The sequence below is a fragment of the Pongo abelii genome, chromosome 12 (genome assembly GCF_028885655.2).
Source record: "Pongo abelii isolate AG06213 chromosome 12, NHGRI_mPonAbe1-v2.0_pri, whole genome shotgun sequence".
Taxonomy (NCBI): Eukaryota; Metazoa; Chordata; class Mammalia; order Primates; family Hominidae; genus Pongo; species Pongo abelii.
In genome coordinates, this window is record NC_071997.2 from 97,937,493 (window position 1) to 97,955,759 (window position 18,267).

The window sequence follows — 18,267 nt, forward strand, 5'->3', positions numbered from 1 at the left end:
CGGTTACACTAGTGCTTTTGGTATATATTATCTTCTGTGCTTTAGTTTTCTTTCAGAAACTGTATACTACACACCAAAATACTGACAACCATGAATTAGATGTACAATAAATTATAATCAGAATGAATTTTTTGATGAGGGAGGTTACACAAATCTGCATGTAATAAAATTGTATAGAATTACACACACACACACACACACACACACAGGAGATGTGAGCATGTAAAACTGGTAAAATCTGAATAAGTTCTATGGATGTCACAGTTTACCAATGTCAGTTTCCTTGTTTGGACAGAGTACTATGGTTATATAAGGATATTCTTTTTAAAAATAAACTATCAAGGATAGTTTGAACAGTGTTTGCCTTCTTATAAAAACTACAAAACTAAACACACATCTTTTCTATGAAATAGTAAATTGCCTTGCTTCTTTCTAAGTTGGGATCAGCTTCTAACATTTTATTCATTGTGTATTCAACGTGATGAAGTATCTCTGAGAGTTCTTTTACTGCAAAGATTTCAGTTGCTGTTACTTCCTTTGGGATATCTACATTCTTATCACAACAATGTTTCTTACTTGTGTAGATAAGTCTACATTCACTAATTTCCTCTGGCTATATCTAGAACAATGGCAGTATTATTTCTATAGATAGCCTTTTTTTCTCTAAATTGGTTTATATTCTATGTAGATTTCACTTTCAGCATTACTTTTTATTTATTTGTTGCACTTTTATCTTTGTTGACCAATGCCCTCTTTTGCCCATTTTTGTAAAATGTCACGTGGGTTTATCACTGGGAGACAAGGAGACAACACAACTACACATTTTGCTGTCTGCGAGCAAACTGAGTTATAAAAATGTGCAATAAACAATAGCTGATAGGCTTTGAAAGAAGTGAATCCCTGGTCATGATGTGCTTCTGTCACTCACATGATGTCTGATGGACTAAAGAGCTAATAGAGATGTTTGCACTTCCTGTAACTACTAATAGTTAATATATGATGGTAAGTGAAATTTGGACCATATTGTTGAGAGACTGGTGTTATTTCACTATAACTGTGATAACTGATATACATGCCTATCAAAATGTGCACAGCAAGAACTGCCTGTATAGATTTATATATGAATATGTATGTATTTATGCATGAAAGATTTCTTTATATAAGACAAAACTAGTTCAAAAATAATTTAAGGCAGATGGTCCCAAAAATTAGTTTTGATCTTTAAGATTCCTTTTTCATTTCTCCTGAAAATTGCCATAACAGGCATGGTTCCAATTTGAAGTTCCAGGCAATCTGGAACTTCAGAGCATATGACAGGAACTGCCTTTGCTGGCCAACTGCTCCTTGGCCACCATTAGCATCAAATAAAGTTGTTTTGTGTAAACTAAGGTTAGGGCATCTCTTTTCTCCTGTAAATAATAGATGTCAGTGCCCCTTAAATGTGCAAAATTCCATTTGGCCTGTTAAATGTATTTAATCCGAAAATGGAGTTAGTGACTATCAATACACATTACACAGTTGTCCTTAAAATAATAAAATGCAATTATATGGCATTGAACTGTATGTTCTTATGACAGCAATCCAACATACAATGGCATAACACAACATACAACAGCAAAATACAACATAATAATTATAAATAATCATCATAATAATGATTACTTGCTTTTCAGTAGTGCTTTCATAACTCTTTGTAATGAATTGGAGCAGCTACAGAATATTGGAGAAAACTCCAAGATAGGCTGCCAAAAAGGTGAGAGGGCTCTGAGTTCATGAATACATAATTTTTAATAGTCCTGAAAGTGCTGCTGTTTGTTCATTTCATTTTTGTCCTCTTCGTTTTGACATCTCTGAAGCACATCTGGCACAAAGCAATTATCTGTTAGCTGAGTGTCAACAATATATTCCAATGAGCAGATCATCTGTGTCAGACAGTGGTAATATGGGCCACTCTGGGAAAGGTAAATCCAAGCCAGGAGTTTGGCAGTAAGTGAACTGTTGGAAATAAATCTAAGAGCTACCGAAATTCTGCTAAGGAATTGGCATTAGAGAGAATGATAGAATATTGCTGCCACAGGCCCAAGTCATACAAACATGTTATCCATGTTATTTCCTCCTTACTGTTGGATTATAAATGTATAGAGAAATGAAGAAGATAGAAAAATTAATATTTATTTAGCACATAGTACTTTTAGACAATAGAAACATTGAGAATTTAAGGATGTTCTTTTAAAAAATAAACTATCAAGGATAGTTTGAGGCTGAAAATATTAAGTGAAGAGCTTCTAACATCAACAAAAGTGGTCTAATGGAGAAGGCAAATGCAGGTTTTAAGAACAAGTTAATTGTGTGTGTGTGTGTGTTTAATCAATAGTGGATTAAAAATGGGAGATGACTAGCTCCAGTAATATCTAGCAATAGGATTCAGAGACAAACTCCCAAAAATGTAATTCAAAACTACCTAAGATCTTCAGTTGCCAGCCCCTCTTGGAGGTTTGGAGTAACACTTTTGGTCTTCATTTCTTCTGGAAATTGAAAGTGATATGGCATACCCTTAAAAAAACACAAAAGCTATCTTTGAAATGGACAGAAAAACAAAGTCACCTTACAACGGACACGAAAGTAGGTTTTACCTGAGAACAACTGACATGTAGTTTCCCATTCCCTAAAGTTGTGGATCCATCTTAGCTTTGAAGGCGGAAAGACACCTGCTAAAGAAAATAAGCTACATCTGGGGTGGGCATTATGAGAAAATGGTAATAGCTGTGTAGTTTGCCATAATAAAAATTGTGAGGCTGCACTCCACTTCAGTGAGAAATTGAACTGTTATAGATTCTGAAAGAAATTGCACTCTGATTGATTTGGAATATCCATCATAGGCATGACAAGCATGAGTTGTAGCACATGTAGAGTGTACTTCTCAATCCATGGCTAACCCTGTAGTGGGGGTTAGAAAGAAAGCCTATCTCCAAATGAGCTCATTTGGAGAGCTGGACGGGCAGAAGACAGACAGGCTTTCATAATTAATCTTGCTCAGGGGATCTCACCCTCTGCCTTTTGTTGCTTAGGTCCTTTCTCTTTTATTGTCTAGTGGAGCATTACAAGTACCTTAGCCATAAGTAGAGAACTTCAGAAATGCTTATGTCTGGGGTGAGTTAGAACCTTTTCATAGGCTATGCCAAGATTATAGAAAAATCAGCATTTAGGTATAATACGATCCCATTTTCTTTTCTCTGTAGATGTAGAAAAACAGGGTTCCATTGCCCTGGGTATATTTAATTATTTATACGAGTGTTATTAGCATATGGTTAGTGACTCCTTGTTGAAAATTATAGATGCCAGCAACCTGCAGTGAAACTATGTAAGTGTTTCTGCTAAATTATTAAGATATAAAATGAATAATGAAGTTTCCATCTTAGTGGAAACTTACCAAAAACAATTAGCTATTTAAGGTAGGGAAAGAAAAGTAAGAGAGTCGAGGTAATGAGTCATTCTGTTCCTTAAGGGAAAGCAAAACCATCTTTCTCATAAATTAGTGTATGATGGATATATATCCATAGCAGATGACATAAAAGGCAGTAATATTTAGACTTAATGTATCCTGAATTTTTTAAAATGGCATTGTGGAGAGCACTGATACTCTTCTTCAGAGTACTCCAGTGTGTTATTGAACTATAGTGTAATTTTGCCTGTCTTCTCTACTCATAAACCTTACCTCCATTCAGATGTATCTACTGATTTAGCCTTATCCTGTCCACAAAAAAGAAAAAATATAGGCAGTTCTTGCCACAAATATAAGGACAGGCCATTTTCTATTATTTTTTTGGACCTACTATACCAACCCTGTAACCTATATCACTATCTTCTTATTATGTCTATGGTACATGTATGATTTATTTTTTACTAGTTTTTTTATGTTATTGATATAGCATAGTTATACATATGTTGGGGACACACATGATATTTCGATACACGTATACTATGTGTAATGGTCAAATCAGGGTAATTGTTATATCTGTTACCTCAAAAATTGATATTTTCTTTGTGTTCAGAATATTACAATTCTTTTTTCTGGCTGTTTTGAAATATACAATTATTCTTAACCATAATTTTCCTATAGTACTATTGAATATTAGAACTTACTATTTTTATCTAACTGTATATTTTTACCCATTAACCAACTCCTCTTCACCTCTCACTGCCTTCCTATTCCAGCCTCTTCTAACCATAATTCTACTCTCTATTTCCATTAGATTCATTTTTTTAGCTTCCACATATGAGTAAGACATACAATATTTGCCTTTCTCTACCTGGCTTATTTCACTTAACATAATGTCAGTTCCATCCATGTTGCTGCAAAAGACAGGATTTCGTTCCTTTTTAATGGCTGAATAGTATTCCATTGTGTATATATACATTTTCTTTATTCATCCACGGGTGGATTCATATCTTGGCTATTTCATTCTTTTCATTCATTTCATATCTTGGCTATTTCAAACAGTACTGCAGTAAGCATCGTTGTGCAGATACCTTTTTGAAATATTAATTTCCTTTGGTTATATCTCCAGTAGTGAATATCTGGATCTTATGGTACTTTTATTATGAGTTTTTTGAGGAATCTTCATATTGTTTTTCATAATGGCTGCAGTGTTTTACATTCCCACTACCAGGGTATGTGAATTTTAACTTTTAAGTTACCTTTCCCTGCCTGTGTTTCTGATTTATGCTATTCCATTCCTATTGTATTTGTTCCTTATTCTTGCTATAGTAAATTACCACAAACTAAGCATGGTAAAGCAACATAAATTTGTGATCTTGCTGTTGTAAAGATCACACATTTAAAATAGTTTGGATATGGCTATGTTGCTTCTGGAAGTGCTAGGGAAAAAATTGTTTTCTTGTCTCTTCCGGTTTCTAGAGGCTTCTCATATTCCTCAACTGTGGCCCTGCATCATTGGGACCCCTGCTTCTGCCTTCATATATCCTTCTGTCTCTCTTCTTCCATAGTCACATCACTTTCTCTGACTCTGACGTGTATTCCTCTTTTTTATACGGACCCTAGTGGTTACATTGAACTCATCCAGATAAACCAGGATAATCTCCCCATCTCTTGAAATTTGATTTAGTCACATCTTTGAAGACCCATTGGCCATGTAAGGTAACATATTGACAGATTCTGGGTATTAGGACACAAACATTTTGCAGGGTCATTGTTCAACCTACTACACCTATATGAACCTATCTGTTTGATCTTGTCATTTAACATATTTTAGTCTGTGTCTTGGACCTTGTTACTTGAAGTGGCTCTTACACCTGAATTTCTTGGCTCTGTAATTTGATACCTCATGTTGCCCTCACTTGAGTTTGGTTTACCAGTTTGGATTCTCTCCACCTCCATTGTTTCACTTGGGATTCTTAAATCCAACCATTCTGTTGAAAACTGACATTTCCTTCTTTCTTGCATTAAAATTTGAGCCCTTGGATTCAGCCAGTCTAGTGGCTTGGTAGGAAAATCAAGCATCCTTCAAACAGTGAAATGTAGAAATTCTTCATCAACTTGGAGCTTCTAAGTCCATGTCCTCCCCCAACCTCCTCATTTACAGCCCTCCACATTCCTATGGAAAGAATATATTTTTGCCGCATAATCATTAACTTAGTCCAAGCCTAGTACCCCTGGGTCCAGCATTTGCAGTAATGACCTGTCCTAGGGCTGAAAGCCTGTCTGTGACACTTTGTGTTGGCATCTTAGACAAGCTGAATTTCTCAGATGCTTTTGTTGTCATGTAAACCAGACAACCAGGAAAAAGGAAAGGGGAAAAAAAACCCCCCCAAAAAAACAAGCAAAACTCTTCCTTGCTTGAGTTTATTGTTTATATGGCTTGGCTTTGTCCCCACCCAAATCTCAACTTGAATTATATCTCCCAGAATTCCCATGTGTTTTGGGAAGGACCCAGGGAGAGGTAATTGAATCATGAGAGCTGGTCTTTCCCATGCTATTCTCATGTTGGTGAATAAGTCTCACGAGATCTGATGTGTTTATCAGGGGTTTCTGCTTTTGCTTCTTCCTCATTTTCTCTTGCTGCCACCATGTAAGAAGTGCCTTTCACCTCCACCATGATTCTGAGACCTCCCCAGCCATGTGGAACTGTAAGTCCAATTAAACCTCTTTTTCTTCCCAGTTTCGGGTATTTCTTTATCAGTAGCCTGAAAATGGACTGATACAATTGTTTTGTTGAGTTTTTCCTCACATTTTAACCCTTACCTATTCCTTTTGCACCTGCAATGCAGCAGAGTCACAGGAACTACAGTGAGTTCTTAGTCAATAAAGTTCCTGGCCCATAAATTATTGTTTGCTATTTGTCCCTATAGATTTAATAGGATTCATACAGGCTTGTGATTACTAATCTATTTGGTTACAGATATGGCTTCGGTTTGCACAATTTAAAGAAATCCCCCTACAGATGTAATGTTTTCATTTACATTTGGATTTCCATCTCAAATATTTGTCCCATATTTTCACAAGGGGATTTCTAAACTGCAATGCAGGGACCTGAATATAGAAAAATAATTCTTTGTTCAATTGCTTGTAAAATTTGGTAAAGTGCTTGTCTAGTAGAGGAAAGCATCATGAATAACAAATCAAATGAGGAAAAATTTGAAGGAGGGTTTAGGTAATTAGAAAAAACCTATTCAATATAAAACTTTGTTTTACAGTATAATTTGTTTTGTTTAAACCACACAAAATGTACCTTGAAATTTTAAATAACACTAAAGAAAGTCTTATGATTTTTAAGGGCACATGATTTTTTTTGAGATGGGGTCTTGCTGTCACCTAGGCTGGAGTACAGTGGAACGACCTCAGCTCACCGCAGCCTCCACCTCCTGGCTTCAAGTGGTTCTCAGCCTCCTGAGTAGCTAGGACTACAGGCACCTCCCACCATGCCTGGCTAGTTTTTGTATTTTTAGTAGAAGACGGGTTTCACCATGTTGGTCAGGCTGGTCTTGAACTCCTAACCTCAAGCAATCCACCTGCCTCAGCCTCCCAAAGTGCTGGGATTACAGGCGAGAGGCACCGCGCCCGGCCTGGGCCCATGAATTAAAGAGGCTGAGACATACTGTTCTTTCTAAAATTTTGTATCTCTTCACATAAACTTAAATGCAATTTTTCCTTTTTTTGGTAAATGGATTTTTAAATTATTTTGTTTATCTGTATTGTCTCAGTCTTTCATGGTTTCCATGTTAGGGGATGTGGGCAGAGATAGAAAGCCATATAAAGGAAGATAGTAAAAATAATATTGTAGAAGACATATGGAAACAAAGTGAAAACTTGGGACTGAGAGATTTGAGAAAGATGTAACAGCCATTGGAAGGAAGAAGTAGATTTGGGAAATCTCAAAATAGAGAATAGCATACTTAGAGGGAAGATTTGTTCTTTTACATTTAAATGTAGAGACTTTCCCTATTTTAAAAGTGAGTAGTTCCCTGGGTGCTGAATCAAATATACCTTAAATTCTCACATTTCTGTTGTCCTCTGCTGCCAGACTTTCTGTACTTTGTATGATTCAAAATCATCGGGTAGCAATTAGGCAATAAAAGCATTAGCAAATATTGTTTACCTAAAATACATTCAAGGTGAAAACTCAATAATTTAATTTTGTTCTTTTTTAAAAGCGCTATATTCAAATTAGTTGGATTAATGACAAGAAAAATTTAGGGAAAGAAAATTGATTTACTGGTGTTTTATTTTATTCTATTTTCCTTTTGACCTAGATGTACAAAAATTTATATCTCTGGGGCTAATTCACTTTTCAGGAGTCTAGGTGTTGAGTATTATTTAGATAGGTAATGTTATTAAATAACAATTACAATTTTCATTTAAAAACATATTTCTGGCTGGGCACGGTGACTCACGCCTGTAATCCCAGCAATCTGGGAGGCCAAGTCAGGCAGATCGCTTGAGCTCAGGAGTTTGAGACCAGCCTGGCCAACATGGTGAAACCCTGTCTCTACTAAAAAGATACAAAAATTAGCTGGACGTGGTGACACAGCCTGTAATCTCAGCTACTTGGGAGGCTGAGGAAGGAGAATTGCATGAATTCATGAGGCAGAGGTTGCAGCAAGCCCAGGTCATACCACTGAATTCCAGCCTTGGCAACATAGCGAGACTCCATCTCAAAAAGAAAAAGAAAATTCCACGAGTACTCATTTCATTTCTGAATGGTCTCATATAGAATATTAAATGGAAAATCATGAAGAATGGCTATTTTGTCTAGAATTTTCATCAGATATATTAGAGATGAAATTGTTATGGTTTAGTCTATCTCAGCAACGAGGTTTCTCATCATTCTCTAGAACAGGCAGTCATCTAGAGCCAAATCATTTTCTCCATGGAAACCAACACTTTCCCGCTCACCCAGAGATCTTTTCAATTCTTTTCTGAAAGTTTCACAACTGACAAGAGGTTGCAGAGCTGTGACTTTACAGAGGAGCCATTTGAAATAATTAGCCTTTCCCTTAGATAAGCCCTCTTAGAAATTTTCCACAGATGGTACAGAAAGCACAGGCCGGGTGCGGTGGCTCATGCCTATAATCCCAGCACTTTGGGAGGCTGAGGCGGGCGGATCACCTGAGGTCAGGAGTTCGAGACCAGCTTGACCAACACGGAGAAACCCTGTCTCTATTAAAAATGCAAAAAATTAGCCGGGTGTGGTAGTGCATGCCTGTAATCCCAGCTACTCAGGAGGCTGAGGCAGGAGAATCACTTGAGCCCAGGAGGCAGAGGTTGCAGTGAGCCAAGATCGCGCCATTGCATGCCAGCCTGGGCAACAAGAGCAAAACTCCATCTCAAAAAATAGAAAAATAAAAAAAAGAAAGCACAGGCATTTTAGATTACTTCTCCATTGGCATTTGCCTCTTTTATCACTAAAATTAATTATCCAAATGTTGGTAGAATCTGATCTCTCATTAGTCAGAGACTGTCACTGCATATATAGTTCATATTTAAATATTTGCTGATTAAATTGCTTTCTACAATTAAGAAGAATCTTTGGTCATTTTTTAAAAAAGACACAATGAAACCACAATTGAAGATTATTCTGATGGGTTTGGTTTACTAAAGTATATTGAAAAAGCATAAGAATCCCATTAAGAAAGCTTCATTTACTATAACTGATCTTAGGCATCAACAAATACACATAGTGACTACTTTTAGTTCTAGCATATAATGTTCCTTTTCATTCTATTTTTGCTGTTGTCAATGTTGTCTGTTATCTTCATGCTTTAAAATGTATAAGCCTTTATTCAAACTTAGGTATTATCTCTAATCAATTCCCAATCTAATGAATACCATAGAAAAGACCAATTGTAATGATTCCAGTGTCTATGGAATTTATAATGATTGAGTTATTGCAGCATCAAGAGTAGTGCTATCACCTTGAAACAGAGTCAAAGCCACTATTTTGTAAAACAGTGAGCCTTAGATAATGACATCTCCCCGTCTAAGTTGACTTGAGTAGTCATACTGTATTCTTTCATTTGTTGATTAGCAAATATATAACAATTGCCAGACATGTGCCAGATATATTATACTCTGGGAGGTGTGTCTATGGAGGATTAGGATGAATTTGAGAATCTCCTTTCCAACCCATGAATCATTAATTTGGAATATGGAATTTAATTTGTACCAAACATCATTAATGAGTTAGTTACTTAAACCTACTTCTTCAAATTTAATAAAGTAAGGGGCTATATATTGTAATAGGTAAGAAAATGAGCTCTAAAAGGCTGTAGCTGAGATTCAAACACCATCCCTACCCTTTACTAATTGGGTGGCCTTAGCAAGTTATTCTATGCTTCAGTTTTCTCACTGATAAAATATTTTAAAATTCTGTTGTTATGAAAGAAGATAACATTTAAAAAGCATTGAGCACAACTCCTGGCATATGGCCAGGTTTTATATATGTAAAAAGAAAGATTATGATAAAAGAAGACAAATTTTTGGCTGAGGTATTTATTGACATAATTGTTTAATTGGTTTCTTCAAACAGATGATAAGCTTTTAGTGATCCTGCCTTTATATCTCAGAACTTACTGTTTATGCCTTCAGAAGTTTATGACTTTTGAAATTAGAATTTTTATAATAAAGTGCACATGCTGTAGATAGGGATCTATACGCTCACTTGGTTTGGAAAATCTTAGGGTACCAAAGTTTACTTAGCCCATGACTTGAAAGAGATCAGAACAATCTTCCCACAAGAATAAATACAGTATTGCATTTATGTAATTGAAATAAGATTATGTCTCTTCAACATAATGGATTCAATGTACCCCAGTCATCCATCATAGAGATTTTAGCATGAGAGGATATTAAGAAAATACATGTAATTCTGATTAAACATATATGGAATTAATGTCTTTCCATGAGAGTGTGTGCCTGTGTGTGTGTGTGCATGTGTGTGTGTGTGTATAATTCCAATATTAATAAAAATGTTATCTTCCTTGAAACCATCAGTGCTTTCTCTATCCAGCCTCTCTCCACAAAGTTTAAAATGTGGAAAATGTAAGTATAATGGTACGGAATTGACTCTTGCTCATATGTTGCACACCTAGATGCTATTTCTATTATGGAGAACTAGAATTATATAATTTAGTTTAATTGTGCCCCCTTTTCCCCAAAGTTCATGTGTATTTATGCCATCTGTTTGGCCTTGTTTATTTTGTTATCACAGATAAAATAGAAGTTAAAATCTGAATTAACGTGCTGATATGTTTCATGGTGATAAAATATAATTGCTTATATACATATGCAGGTATTTAGTCTATAGCGTGTGTGTGTGTGTGTATGTGTGCGTGATAACTTAAACTTATGACCCTGTGCACATTGTTCTGTGGTTATTTTTTGGAATATATAATTGAGTTGGACAGAGATACAGGCTCACAACTTATGATTCACTTAGCCCTTACATGTATTGTTCTTAGACATTAACAATTTTTTTAGTGATATGTCAATTTTTCTGTAAGTTCACACTCAACCTTCTTACCAGTGATGCTTTCCTTATGGCTCCTCATAAGCTTAATGTGCCCCTGAGTACATTTCTTTTTCCAGATGATGTATTGTGGAGTAAATAAGCAAAAAAAAGTGAAAAAGTTGTTTATGTCCATTGTGTTTGAGCTAGAGTGGATATTGATAGAAGTCATTTTCCCCTGGCCTAAAACAAGTTTATGTCTTCTTGAGGAGAAACAAATTTATGTTACCTCTAAATGTGATTTCCCCATGCTTTATTTAATTGAATGCAATATCAATATAGTCTTTCAAATGGCCAAAATAATGCCAAAATAGAAATCACTGTTTTCTATCCAACTATCATTTTCTTACTTTTTTTATGCTACTTTGATTTACCTATTTTTGGCTTGATATTTTAACATGCATCCATGAACATCAGAAAATTTGTAGGTAGCCACAATCATCAATATGAGATTGGACAGCCTAGAAATTAAATACAAATAGATGTTGAGATTTGATGAAGTCTACTGTAAAAGCATTGCTGAAGCTTCCCTTCATTAAATGACCTTCATTCTAGATGGCTTATATTATTTTCCATATAGTAGACAGGCGATCATCTCTATTCTAGTTTCATTTCCTTCAAGAGACGTTTTCTCCACCATTGTTCCTTCTTGGCTTTCCTCACCTTGTATCGATAGGGTAGTATATTTCCATTACCCTCACTGTCTTTTTTCATTCCCCTTAAAATTGAGTTAAACATAGTCTGTTGTTCCAGACATGAAGTATTGACCCAACTGAGTTATTTAAGCTAAAACGAAGTACAAGATTGTTATTATTCCAATTGAAGCTTTATATGTTACAAGTTTGTCAAAGATGGAAAGTTCTTAAAAAGGAAATAATATTCTTGTGACTTTGGAAAATGCACATAGTGGAACTGATAACCATTCTTACCCCTGGCCCCTGTATTTTCAGATCATCTTGCAGCTATTAATCAATTGATTTTGATATCAACTGTATAAGAAATTTAACATATATATTTTCTCTTGTCCTAACCTTGCATTAAATGTTTTCTGCAATTGTACATGTTGGAATTATTCAAAAAAACAGTATTAAAATTTTGATGATAACATAGGCAATTTTAGCACAGAAAGGATGGTTTTTACCTCTACACGTTACCAACGTGATTCTCCACTTCAACTTTGGCAGCCGAATTGGTTAGTAGTTTATAATTTGGTTGTAAGTGAGTTGTAACATTCTTATTAGGTTTACCTTTGCTCTCTAGGAAATTGAGAGCCAATTGGATCAGTGTTGATTGAAACTTTGATTTTCATTCTCTTTAAACTCACTAAAGCTGGGATAGAAGGAGGTGTATATTTGCCAAAAAAGGGATAAAGAAGTGACTATTAACATGTGATAAGCAATTTGGCCACAATATTACATAGTACTTATTTTAGAAGTTTCAGAACTTAAAAAAATAAATTATAATAAAATACTATCTGCAAAGTGAATCCTGTAAGTTCAAATTTCTGTGACCTTTGACTTACTGGCGTATTAGAAGACAGAACCAGCAATTGTCATTCTAGAAGTTAGAAAAAAATTGCTGTTAGATTTTATAGATATTAACTAAATTTCATTTATTTTTATGTAATTGTAAACATAAAGTTTATTTTTAGTATAGTTTTAATATGTATCCATAATTCTAAAAATATAAAATACTTAAAATTAGAATAAAAAGAGAATTGAAAGTTTGACAATTCTCAGATAAAAGGTACCTAAATGTTTAATTTATTTAATACTAACGCCCTTTTAATGCGTATTTTTGCTTAATTACAACAAACTTACACATTAAAGATGTTTCTGATTCCTGAATGCTTTACTTATCATAGCAAAAGCATTTCTTATGGCATAAACTTAGAGAAAACTTTATATTATTGGCTGCATTAGTGCCTGGTCATTGCCTAGCTATAGTATTATTTGCTTCCTGATTTTTTATTATGTTTGCCACCATAACACTAATTTGAAGATCACTTGTGTAAACCTATTTCTTATAATATACTCCAGGTATTTTCCTTAGGAAAGGCTCCAAAAGCGAAATTACTCTTTCAGTCGTTAGGGCCAGATCTTGTAACTCCTAATTATTCTGAGTTTAAAGTGTATTAATTTGCAGACAATATATTATAAAATATTTCATTACATTTATTTATTGTTAAAAGAAACTTCAGGTCACTTTAACAATATAATATTTTCCATTATAAACTGGCTATTTGTTATCTATGGTACTTAGTCTAAGGTAATCATTGAGGATTACAAATCAAAATGCTAGAACCTGTCTAATTGAGTGTTCATGAGTGAGTGAAATAAAAATTGAGTACAGGTGTTCCTAAGTGAACAGTATACCTAAAGACCAGATACTTGGACATTTAGCCTATTTTAGTCTGTGTTTGCATATCTTCCCTTCCTCTGCCCCACACACCTAAAAATGTCCAAATTCTTTAGTACAGAATTCATGCCTTACAACTTTGGTGCTTCGTCAAATTCTCTCTATAGATAGATAGACACACACATATGTGTATATGTGTATACATTACATATGTGTATGCATTACCTGTGTGTATGCATTACATATATACATATATGGAATGTATACATATGTGTATACATTCTGTGTGTGTATATATATATGCACACACGTGTATATGTATGTGTATATTTTTTCTTTTCATAAATTTGCAATCAGATTTGTAAATTAACAAAATTATGTTAGTGAATTAATATAATATGCACAAATGAACTTTACAGATTCCAGAGGGCGTTTGTAAAACTAATAATAATCATAACTCAGAAAGGACTACTGCCTCTCACCAAAAAGAAATTCTAAATGGTATTTAGAATAGCTATTTCCATAAGCTGCACAACGTAAAAGAAAAAAATAATAGAAAGAAGATGCTCGGAGCACCTCTTAGAAAAGTGATGGTAGCTTTCTATCCTCCTAATGAGGCTATATGCAACTCATTTCCTAATTCCCCTGTTGAAGAAGTAGGCAACGTATTATCTCCTAGAGATTGTAATCCCTGTGTGTGTTCTTAACTTTATTCCCCTGGGAACTTAGCTGTGTCCTGAGCTATTTAAATGAATGTCTCCTGAGAATGCATAATTCAGTACATGTTTTTCAAGAAATTATGTAATTGTAAATATCTAGCTATTCAGAGAATTAAAGACTAACTATCCTTCAAAAATATTATTATTTTTAGGGTTAGGTCTCATTTTATAAGAAAAATTGGAAATAGGTAACAGTAGAAATGGGAAGGGTATAATAAAAAGTAATCACCTCTCCCAAGAAAGATAAAATAGAAGTATTTTCTGTGTGTTTCTTGCAATTATATCTTTACTTAATGAATATTTGTTTAACAGTTTACTGGACTCAATAATAAATGCTAGGGATTTAAAATTAAATAAAGCAGGGCTCCTGCCCTCAAAGAGCTTAGGCCATAAAGAGGACAGACAAGTGAATGATTGAGCACATTGAAGTGTGAATACTTCTTACATACTCTTATGTAAGAAGAGTATGCAGAATCCTCTGAGAGCACAAAATAAGGGCTATGGACATTTGGCTGTGGCTTAAGAAATATTTTTTGAAGGCTATGTTCAAGTTAATTTTTTTTTTTTTTTTTTTTTGAGACGGAGTCTCGCTCTGTCGCCCAGGCTGGAGTTCAGTGGTGCGATCTCGGCTCACTGCAAGCTCCGCCTCCCGGGTTCACGCCATTCTCCTGCCTCAGCCTCCCGAGTAGCTGGGACTACAGGCGCCCGCCACCATGCCCGGCTAATTTTTTGTGTTTTTAGTAGAGACGGGGTTTCACCATGTTAGCCAGGATGGTCTCGATCTCCTGACCTCGTGATCCGCCGGCCTCAGCCTCCCAAAGTTCTGGGATTACCGGCGTAAGCCACTGTGCCCGGCCAGGTCAATTTTTAATAAAAGATGAAAGATGAAAAAGATGGGGAAGGGAGAATAACATTTCAAGCAAAAGAATTGCATGTTTAATGCACAGACATAAAACATGAGAAGGAAGCTGGAGCAGTGGGCAGGTTCCAGATCTTGAATGGATATCATGAAAATTCTATGCTGAATAAAATCCTGAAGGAGCTTTAAGATTATTTTAATGGAAATGATACGAGATTTGCAGCAATTTGGAGCCTTTTATGCCTGTTTGGCAAAGGATATAAGGATAAGATCACAGCCAAGCAAAATAAGAGATTCCTTATTTTGTTTGAAAAAATTTCAGGAGTGTGAACTAAGTGGGTGGCAAGAATTCTAGAAAACAGACCTGATAAGCTATCAAAGCTGTAGAATCAACAGAATTTGATGGCCAACAGATGGGGCAAGGTAGAGGACAGTGCTGTTAAAAAAACAAAAGTGAATTTGTCTTAGGTGACTTACTTGGTGACTAATGATGTCATTTAAAAACTGACAAATGTTAAAAGGCTAAGGTTGTTGCTTTGTTAGTTTGTTTTAATTATTTCTATTTTAGCATGAATTATTTCATTTTGACATGAAAGCAAAGGTGTCTGACAGACCACTGGAGATAGAGTTCTGGATTATGTGAGAGATAGGTCTATTGTTATTGATTAGCAAACACATAGTAGTTGAACACTGAATAAAGGTATTTTGAAGAAGTTATGAATTCAAAAGAGCAGAGGGCTGAGTACACGATTTTTTTTATTAAAAAAAGCAGATAAATTGAAAAAAATCTATAAATGTTAAATTAAAAAAAGGAAAGGTAAAGGACATAAGGTAAGGGACACAAAGGTAAGGGAAAAGTAAGGTCCCACAAAAACTAAAGAAAGAGAGAACTATAAAGCAAAATCTAGAGAAGAAAAACTGAAAAGATTAAAGAGTTAAGTAGTAACTTCTTTGTGATTAAGTTGATGGAATTGCCATGACCTAATCTGCAACAGTATCTTAATCTAAGGGAGTGAGGATGGAATGAGATCATTAAGAAGGGCCAGATGTTACTTTTGGCTATTTTAACCTACCTGGATAGTCTTTACGGTCTTTAGAAATGATAGCCAGAGGAAAGTAGTATGTATTATAACAAAAAAATTGAAAAATATTCTATGTTTATGGGTTGGAAGAAGCAATACAGTTAAAGTATCCACACTGTCCAAAGCAATCTAGAGATTCAAATCAATCTCTCTATTAAAATATGAATGATTATTCACAGAAATAGAAAAAATAATTCTAAAATTTACATGGGACCACAAAAAACACGGAATAGTAAAAACCATCCTGAGCAAGAAGAATAAAACTGGAAGAATTACATTATCTGACTTCAAATTATACTACAGAGCTACACTAAACCAAACAGCATGATACGGGAATAAAAACAAACTTACAGACCAATGGATCAGAATAGAGAACCCAGACATAAACCCATACATCTATAGTGAACTCATTTTTTACAAAGGTGCCAAGAGCACACATTGGAGAAAGGACAGTCTTCAGTAAATAGGGCTGAAATAATTGGATATCCGTATGCAAAATAATGACATTAGACCACTACCTCTCATCATAGACAAAAATCAAACCAAAATGGATTAAATACTCAAATCTGAGAGCTCAAGCTATGAAACCACTACAAAAAAATGTTGGGGAAGCTCTCCAGAACATTAGCCTGGGCAGAGGTTTTTTTTTTTGAGTAATACCCCACAAGCGTAAGCAACCAAAGCAAAACTGGACAAATGGGATCACCTCAAGTTAAAAAGCTTCTGCACAGCAAAGAAAGCAATCAACAAAGTGAAGACACAACCCACAGAATGGGAGAGAAATATTTGCAAACTATCCATCTGACAAGGGATTAACCAGAATGTATAAGGAGCTCAAACAACTCAATAAGAAAAAAACTAATATTCTCATTTAAAAATGGGCAAAAGTTCTGAATAGACATTTCTAAAAAGAAGATACACAAATGGCAAGCATGTGTATGAAAAGGTGCTCAACATCATTGATCATCAGAGAAATACAAACCAAAACTGATGAGGTACCAATTTATCCCAGTTAAAAGTTAAAATACCCCAGCTTATTTCCAAAAGACAGGCAATAACAAATGCTGGTGAGGATGTGGAGAAAAGGGTACCTTCTTGCACTGTTCATAGAAATGCAAATTAGTACAACCACTATTGAAAACAGTTTGGGGGTTCTTCAAGAATCTAAAATTAGAACTACCAGTATGATGCAGCAACCCCACTGCTAGTTATACAGAAAGGAAATCGGAAATCTGGAAATCAAAGAAATATTTGCACTCCCATATTTACTGCAGCACTATTAAGAATAGCCGAGATTTGGAAGCAACTTAATTGTTCATCAAAAGATTCATGGATAATAAAAATTTGGTACATATACACAATAGAGTACTATAGCCACAAGAAAGAATGAGACCCGATGGTTTGTAACAACATGGATGAAACTGGAGATGATTATGTTAAATGAAATAAGCCAGGCACAGAAAGACAAACTTTGCATGTTCTCACTTATTTGTGTGAGCTAAAAAATTTTAAACAATTGAAGTCATGGAGATAAAGAATAGAATGATGGTTGCCAGAGGCTGGGAAAGCTAGTGCAGATGGGAGAATAGAGATGGTTAATAGATACAAAAACATAATTAGATAGGATGAATAAAAACTAGTATCTGACAGCATAACAGGGTGACTACAGTTTATTGTACATTTTAATTAAAATAACAAAGTATAATCAGGTTGTTTGTAACACAAGAAAGGATAAATGCTTGAGGTGATGGATACCCCATTTACCCTGAGGTAATTATTATGCATTCTATGCCTGTATCAAAATATCTGATGTACCCCATGGATATATACACCTACTATGTACCCAGGAAAATAAAAATAAACTGTTTAATATTTTATATGTATATATATTTGTGTGTGTGTGAATTTTCTGCCTGCGTGTGTATGTGCATGCACATATATATGTGTGTGTGTATGTCTATATATCTGTATACATAGTAGGTATATATATATATGCATGTCTATATATGTGTATACATAGTAAGTGCATATATTTATGGGATACATTAGATATATATTATATATATGCATGCACATACATACACACGCAGGCAGAAAATTCACACTTTCTTTTTTTATTATTATACTTTAAGCTCTAGGGTACATGTGCACAATGTGCAGGTTTGATACATAGGTATACATGTGCCATGTTGGTCTGCCACACCCATCAACTCATCATTTACATT

General features: G+C 34.8%; 1 long non-coding RNA gene across 1 annotated transcript in view; it reads right to left on the reverse strand.

Moving 5' to 3' along the window:
- Positions 1–1,741: 1,741 nt before the first annotated feature.
- Positions 1,742–18,267, reverse strand: part of LOC129057595 (uncharacterized) — a 50,803-nt gene continuing 34,277 nt past the window's right edge. The window contains exons 6-7 of the long non-coding RNA XR_008522234.1: positions 2,462–2,553; positions 1,742–1,861 (exon numbers count right to left, since the gene is read on the reverse strand). This is a non-coding gene — a long non-coding RNA (uncharacterized LOC129057595). The remainder of the gene's footprint in view (positions 1,862–2,461; positions 2,554–18,267) is intronic.